This window comes from Corylus avellana, unplaced genomic scaffold (genome assembly GCF_965113065.1).
Source record: "Corylus avellana unplaced genomic scaffold, dhCorAvel1.hap1.2 HAP1_SCAFFOLD_209, whole genome shotgun sequence".
Lineage (NCBI taxonomy): Eukaryota > Viridiplantae > Streptophyta > Magnoliopsida > Fagales > Betulaceae > Corylus > Corylus avellana.
The window spans coordinates 21,839-29,499 of record NW_028290597.1 but is presented as its reverse complement, the minus strand read 5'-3'; the positions used below and the strand labels follow the sequence as shown (position 1 = coordinate 29,499).

Sequence of the window (7,661 nt, the reverse complement as noted above, 5' to 3'; positions counted from 1 at the left end):
TAGAACTGCATAGATGTCTGGTAAGAAGAGTAATCAAAGAGAGCTTGAAAAAGTTGAAGGAAAAGCCAATTGATTCTAAGAAGTCCATCAGATGGGAACTTGGTTCTTCTTGGGTACAACATCTACAAAAGCAGGAAACTCAACCAGGAAACGATTCTAAAGGCCCTGATCATGATAATGAGGCTTTACATGCTGTCAAAGGACTTGGAAAGCAGTTTAAATTTTTGAAGAAAAGGGAGATCATAGAAAATGACTCTGAACCTGACAATATGCATGTGGAAACTGATTTGGGAGAACTAAGCAATGGGGAAGTCAACAAAACAGCAGAACTGGAGAAACTAATTTCTGAAGATGCCTTCTTCCGGCTCAAAGAAACTGGAACTGGTCTTCATTTAAAGGTTTCTTTGACACCCTTGTCAATGTGTCACATTATTCACTTGTTAATTCAGTTTGTAATCCGCTTTTTTTTTTTCCTCTTTGCTGCTCATTTTAACTAGAATTATTTAGAAAATAAACTTTACTTTGTTCTTGTGTTGTTATTATGGTACCATAATTATTTCTTATTATCTTTTGGACTTACTCAATGTGCTTCCTCCAACAGTCAATAGATGAGTTTATCAGCCTGGCACATGAATATTATGATGAAGTTGCACTACCAAAACTGGTAATATTCTTTTTATACACCGAGTTCTGTTACATGCTTAGGTTTACAATTATCATATGCAGAGGGTTATGAACTAAATATCTTACTTTGTTAGGTAACAGACTTCGGATCACTTGAACTTTCTCCAGTTGATGGCCGTACACTAACTGACTTCATGCATTTAAGGGGACTACAGATGCACTCTTTGGGTCGAGTGGTGAGAAAACAATCCCTCTATTTCTTTCTCCTTCTTTGCCTTCTCTTTCAACATTCTAAGTGAAAGCCCATCCGACTCTGGTCCTTGGGGAATCCTGGCAGGTTTTGGAACTTGTACGTGTGCAATATTTAATTTTGTTTGTCCTAATCTCATTATATAAATCAGGTTGAACTTGCTGAGAAACTTCCCCATATACAATCACTTTGTATCCATGAGATGGTTACTCGAGCCTTTAAGCATGTACTTAAAGCGGTTGTTGCCTCTGTTGACAATATCGAGGACTTACCTGCAGCAATAGCTGCATCCCTAAATTTTTTACTGGGATGCTGCGAAATGGAAGACGACCAAGAATTGAATGATGACCATCTTCTTAGATTCGAATGGTTACAAATATTTCTAGCCAGAAGATTTGGTTGGATGCTTGAAGATGAGTTGCGGCATGTGAGAAAGTTATCAATTCTCCGAGGGCTTTGCCATAAGGTAATTATTGCTTTTTACTGCTCTTTCTATGATTTTTGTTCAAAGCATGATCATTGCTCGTCTTGTTATTCTTCTCCCAGGTTGGATTAGAGATGGTTTCAAGAGATTATGACATGGAAAACCCTTACCCATTCAGGGAGTATGATATCATCAGCATGGTTCCTGTGTGTAAGGTGGGAAACTCTCTTTCTCTCTCTCTCTCTTAGTTGCCACCTCTTTGATCCAACTACTTTGATCCAACTAATAGTGGATTTAAAATATCTTAGATCTTTGATAACTCTGTTTTTGATTTGATACTTATTATCTCATTGAGTAAGCTAAAATTGGCTTCAATGTATCTTAGAATTTTTTAATTTGTTCAACAGCATGTAGGATGCTCTTCAGCAGATGGACGGAATCTATTGGAGTCATCTAAAGTTGCTCTTGATAAAGGAAAGTTAGAGGATGCTGTTAATTATGGAACAAAGGTACTCTCCCATTAAGTCCATCATAAAAGACAACTGACTTCTTTTCTTAAATAGAAAACAGAAACTAATCTCACAGTATGTATTACTTGCATTTGAAGGCACTAGCAAAGATGATAGCTGTTTGTGGTCCCTACCATCGAACTACTGCAGGTGCTTACAGTCTTCTAGCAGTAGTTCTTTACCACACTGGAGACTTCAATCAGGTAAGAAAATCTGTCAGCTTTACTTGTGCAAAATATCTATTTTCTATTTCTTGAGGCAGAGTACTAGTCTACAGTTTGTTTAATTAAATGGATGCTATTGTGTTTAGGGCTAATAAAGTGTGCAATTCTCAAATTCAATCTATAGCAGATGTGGGCTTACATTATCTGTACGAACAAGTCGAACATAGATATGCTTTGCACAGCTATAAATTTCTGCATTTGGGATTTACATGTTTAAATACTGGTGTGCACCTTAGATTTTTTAGTTTGAACAATTTACAATCTCTGAGGCCATCGGTGCCATTGCACGAACATTTTATATGTGATGTTACTGCCAAGTGGTCTTGTGGGCTGTGTCTTTAAATTTGGTTTTCACCACGTGAGAGTGGTTATGGTGGTTTATATTCTAAATTTTAGGAGTTTTTTTCTCATTGCCTAGGCAACGATATATCAGCAAAAGGCTTTGGATATCAATGAGAGAGAACTTGGGCTTGACCATCCAGATACAATGAAAAGCTATGGGGATCTTTCTGTTTTCTACTATCGTCTCCAACACATTGAATTGGCTTTGAAGTAAGTCGAAAATAACCTGCTGTTGAATTTGTATATTTGTCCAAAATGATCATCTTTGCACTCTTCATTCTAGATTACTACGCTGTATACTATTTAAAAACTGAACTTTTGATGACTATTCATTTCCCATCAAATCTGTCACTTCCATAACTGTGAAATTATAATTAATTTCATCAGCATAGTTCCAATACTCTTTGTTGTTCACTCAGTGCCTTTTATTGGTTCTCTTGATTAAAACTGTTGCACAATGGGCAGGTACGTAAACCGTGCTCTGTTCCTTCTTCATTTTACATGTGGACTATCTCACCCAAACACAGCTGCAACATATATAAATGTAGCTATGATGGAAGAGGGCATGGGAAATGTCCATGTTGCTCTCAGATACCTACATGAAGCTCTAAAATGCAACCAAAGATTATTAGGAGCAGATCATATACAGGTTCCTATCTCTCTTCTCTCTTCTCTCTCTCTCTCTACACAGAAACACACATATGGATACCCCCATTACATGCAGTCTTCTCATAAGCTAAATGTTTTATTTATCCTTATAGACAGCTGCAAGCTATCATGCTATAGCCATAGCTCTTTCGTTAATGGAAGCGTATTCCCTGAGTGTGCAACATGAGCAAACTACTCTTAAAATACTTCAAGCCAAACTTGGACCCGAAGATCTTCGTACTCAGGTCACATAGTCCTTTACTGTTGTCTGTGCTTATTGATTTTACTATCATGCAGTGTTTGCTAATTTGGCATCTCTATTGCAATCTGTTAAAGAAGATAATTTTGCAATACCCAACAGTTCAATTAAATGGATTTTTTTAAGCCAATTAACTCGCATAAGGACGTTCAGATTTCCAGAGTTGACATATTAAAATGCTGTATGTTGTTAATGCAGGATGCTGCTGCATGGCTTGAATACTTTGAATCAAAAGCTCTGGAGCAGCAAGAAGCAGCAAGAAATGGAACTCCAAAGCCAGATGCATCCATTGCTAGCAAAGGTCACCTTAGGTATTGATATGGTATTCCCAAATTACTTGGTTCCAAATCAAATTATTATGTTTCACGGTGCCAAAACCCTTTGACCCTTTCTTGCAGTGTATCAGATCTCCTGGATTATATAAGTCCTGATCAAGATTCTAAGGGGAGTGATGCCCGGAGGAAACAGCGACGTGCAAAGGTAGGCAGATATTTCTTGCTTTATCTGAATTTAGGAACATATTGATTTATGGTATCAACTATTCCACCAGCTAGGAGTGAAAATTCATAACATTTGATGCTAATGTTCTTTAATGCCTATATATTCTTCTTGCCCTAATATAATCATTACTTGTCGCAAAGAGTATGTTAAACTAAGCTGTCTTAGTGCCCTTTTATTTGTTTTGGTTTGGTTGGGTTTCTCGGCGTGGCTTGTATACACTAACAGTTCGAGTCAGATAGCATACTGTAGCTTCCACGCCTAATTTTGCTGGGCATGTCTAGGAAATGAAATGTAGTGCCTGCTGATTTTTTACTTAATATGGCTTCGTTTTATAAGTCTTGTAACAGTCCAAATTAGTTGGAGCATCTAGCCAAGTGAAGTCAACTGTTTTGGTTTCTTAAACTGCCCAAGCAAAGGGTATATATAAGGGGCAAATTTTTTAACCAATAGGAGCTTAACAGAACCAAGATCCATGCTTCTAGAACACGTTTACACGTGATTCCATGCCCATAATATGGAACTTACTGTTTTTCTTCCAATGCATCTGAGACAAATTAGATACTTTTTGTTTTATTGTTTTTGAGAAAGATTGAGTAAAAGGATAATCTTAGTCAGCATGTTTCAACGATAATCTGAGTTACCGAGTGGCAGAGGACAAAAACGAAAAATACAAAAGAGAGGAAAAGGTTTGATTAGAAGCTGTTCAGAGTCCTTATTAATGGGAGTGTTGTTGAACTCAAGAAACTTCAAGTTCTCAAGATGTTATCAGAGTAGGCTACTAAAATCTACGAAATTCAGCATATGTGCATATCTAGAGTCGTTCATCTAATACATCCACTAAATAAATAACAGAACAAAATTACCTTATGTGCATATAACATGATTATCTTGATTTTATCTATAATTTTTCAGGTTTTGCAGCTAAGTGATAAAAGCCATCAAGCACAAGATGACGCTATAGTGGATGATGACTTGCACTATGGTGGCTCCGAAAACACTGCAGGTACAAAAGATGGTAACACAGAAGTAAAAGTCAGCAAGGTTTATCCTGAAGAACCTGAAGAAAATGATGATATTACTAGATATGGGCTGAAAGTTGCATGTGAAGTTGTGGAAGAATTCACTTCAGATGAAGGGTGGCAAGAAGCCAATTCAAAAGGACGGTCTGCAAAAACGGCTGGCCGGAAATTTGGCCGGAGGCGACCAGTTCTTGCAAAACTAAACGTTAGCAATGGTGAACATTCAAATTCTAAAGAAACCATCTACAGGCGGGACCTCATTTCACCAGAGCAAAAGGCAACTCCGAAGACCAATTCAACTGAGTTTCCATTGAAGCAGTCAAAGGCTGGTAGCTTGAGTTCTGGAGAGGATTCAGTTAATCTGCGGGCAACAGCTCCTGTTTCCAAGGTTCCCACTAGTCCAGCAACTCTTACTTCCTTGGCTTCAAAATCTCATTCTTACAAAGAAGTTGCTCTGGCACCACCAGGTACCATTCTAAAACCATTACTAGAGACAGTAGAAGAATTAAACGAGGAGAAAACTGAAATCCAGATGCACAACATTCCAATTGAGACATCAAAGGATGAAGAAAGCTGCAATAAATCTGTAATTGAAGCAATCCCAAAAGATGTCGAAATAGAAGGGACGAATGAAAAAAGCACTCAGATGGAGCCTACTACCCCAAAACTTGAAGAGGTTTCATGTTCTTCTGATCAAGTAAAGCCGGTAGAAACAAATGGGAGTAAGCTTTCTGCTGCAGCTGAACCATTTAATCCAGGATCACTGTCTATGCCTCACCATTTAAACTCAGTTTCTGTCACAAGTATATATGATGTAAACGTCAGTCAAGGCATGCTAGCTGCAGAACCTGTTCTTATTCCTTGTGCACCTCTGTATCATAGAGACAATTATTCTTTCCGCATGAAACATGGCCATTCGAGATATCATACGCCTAGCAAGGAAAGAGGTAGATTTGGGTCAAAGAATCATGAACCCAAATGCACCCAAGTTTGTACCTGGGAGAGCTTGGCAAACAAATCCTGGTGATGCAAATTGTCCGGCTCAAACTGACTCAAATTCTGTGTTTGAAACAAGTAGGGCAGAGGAGGAGAAGCTGGATGACAAATCCAATAATGGAGTCAAAGATGGTGCTTCAGAAAAGAGCTTCTCTGGGTCTGAGAAGTTGGAGCTTGCAAGGCAGGTACTGCTTAGCTTCATTGTAAAGTCGTTCCGGCAAAATATGGATCCTTTGGGTGAGCCTGCTGTTAGCGAGAAGAATTTTGAGTTTTCAGAAAATTCTTCAGATGCAATAGCAAATGACAGTGCAATTATAAAAATTCTCTATGGCAATGAGGGAAAGGACTTGGTTTCTCAATCCTGTGATGTCAAGCAGCCAAAAACAGCAGATGCAAATAAGAAACAAAATGGGGATGGTGAAGGATTTATAGTAGTTAGAAAGAGGAGAAGAAACAGGCAGCAGTTTACAAATAGCGTAACTGGGTTGTACAATCAGCAATCTATCTGTGCTTCCGTTCGTTAAGGAGTGAGGGAGACCTGAAACGAAGTCACCAGGAAGGCTTTGCCTTTTCATCTTCAAGAAGTCACCAGGAAGGTCTGCTCGTCTTTAGTTCTAGTCTTGTGTGTCTCTCTGCATCACATTTTAACAATGCACAAATTACTGAAAGGGAAGTTTTGGTCATAATCAAATTTCATTCTATTGGTTCATAAGCTCACTTTGGACGTCCTAATAACCCATGTAGAAATTTCTCTCTTATTAGAGATTTTGTTTGATCAATAAAAGCTAATTGGCTAATTATTAATTACCATGATTTCCTTTTACTTTCACTCTCTCCCCTGTGATTTCCTTCTTTTATGATACAAAGTGGATTTTTAACTTATTCCCATTCTTTATATGCTCTGATGAATTGTATACATATCTTTTTAAGTGTTATTTCTGATAATTATTGACAACCTTGGAAATGATAATGTGTTTGCAGTCTGTCATATCCCTTATGCTTGCTCAGAAAGTAGCTTTCGAGTCTAACATTGGAAATATTTCACAGTGTGAGTGAGTTTTATTTTGATTTTTTTATTTTTTTGACATATTGATATAAGAGGGGAGGAAGATTCGAACTAGTATCCTTCGCTTCATGAAGCATGATCCCCAGCTGATTAAGCTACTCATTGGGGACACAAGTATGAGTGAGCTAATATAGCATACTGAGCTTAAATCCATAGGCATAAGTTTTTGAATTGAGCAGTGTCTCAACACATTATATTATGGTCTCATTGAAAGACTCCTCAAAGTGTTCCCTGAGAAGGAGCAAAGGTGCGTAGCACGAGCAAACACACATAACACACAAGTGATCCTCAAGACACTCTCAATCTCCCTAACACGAGAGAGAGAGAGAGAGATTTTGCTACAAGAAGATATACAGATTATCTTTTATCACGATACAGAGACTCAACATAGATTATGGTCACTGTGAAATATTAAAGGAGATTCAATTCAATAAACACTGTCGAGAGTGTAGTTTGTTGTTGCTGGGAGTACTTACATAACATAGGCATTATACTATATATGGACGTTTGCCAGGAGGCACTTTAGGAGATGGTGGAAGTTCCCTTGGAGTGTCACTTTCCCTACCCCTTCAAATCCATGTTGATCTCTGGTTATTTTTGCTGGTTTTGCTTTTTCTAGGCCCAAAGGTGGTAAGAGCATTCATATCCGACTCAGCAATTTTTTAGCAAAATTTTAGCCAAACCACCACCTTTTATCTACTTTAGCTACTCACTTTTTTAAATCACTCACATTCGGCTCAACATTTTAATTTATCACTTTTATTATCTCATTTAAATATTCGTTCTCTATCATTTAATA

At 37.8% G+C, this 7,661-nt stretch overlaps 1 pseudogene; it reads left to right on the top strand.

Moving 5' to 3' along the window:
* The first annotated feature begins 8 nt into the window (after window positions 1-8).
* On the top strand, window positions 9-6,603 carry LOC148582269 (protein REDUCED CHLOROPLAST COVERAGE 3-like; annotated as a pseudogene).
* The last annotated feature ends 1,058 nt before the right edge of the window (window positions 6,604-7,661 follow it).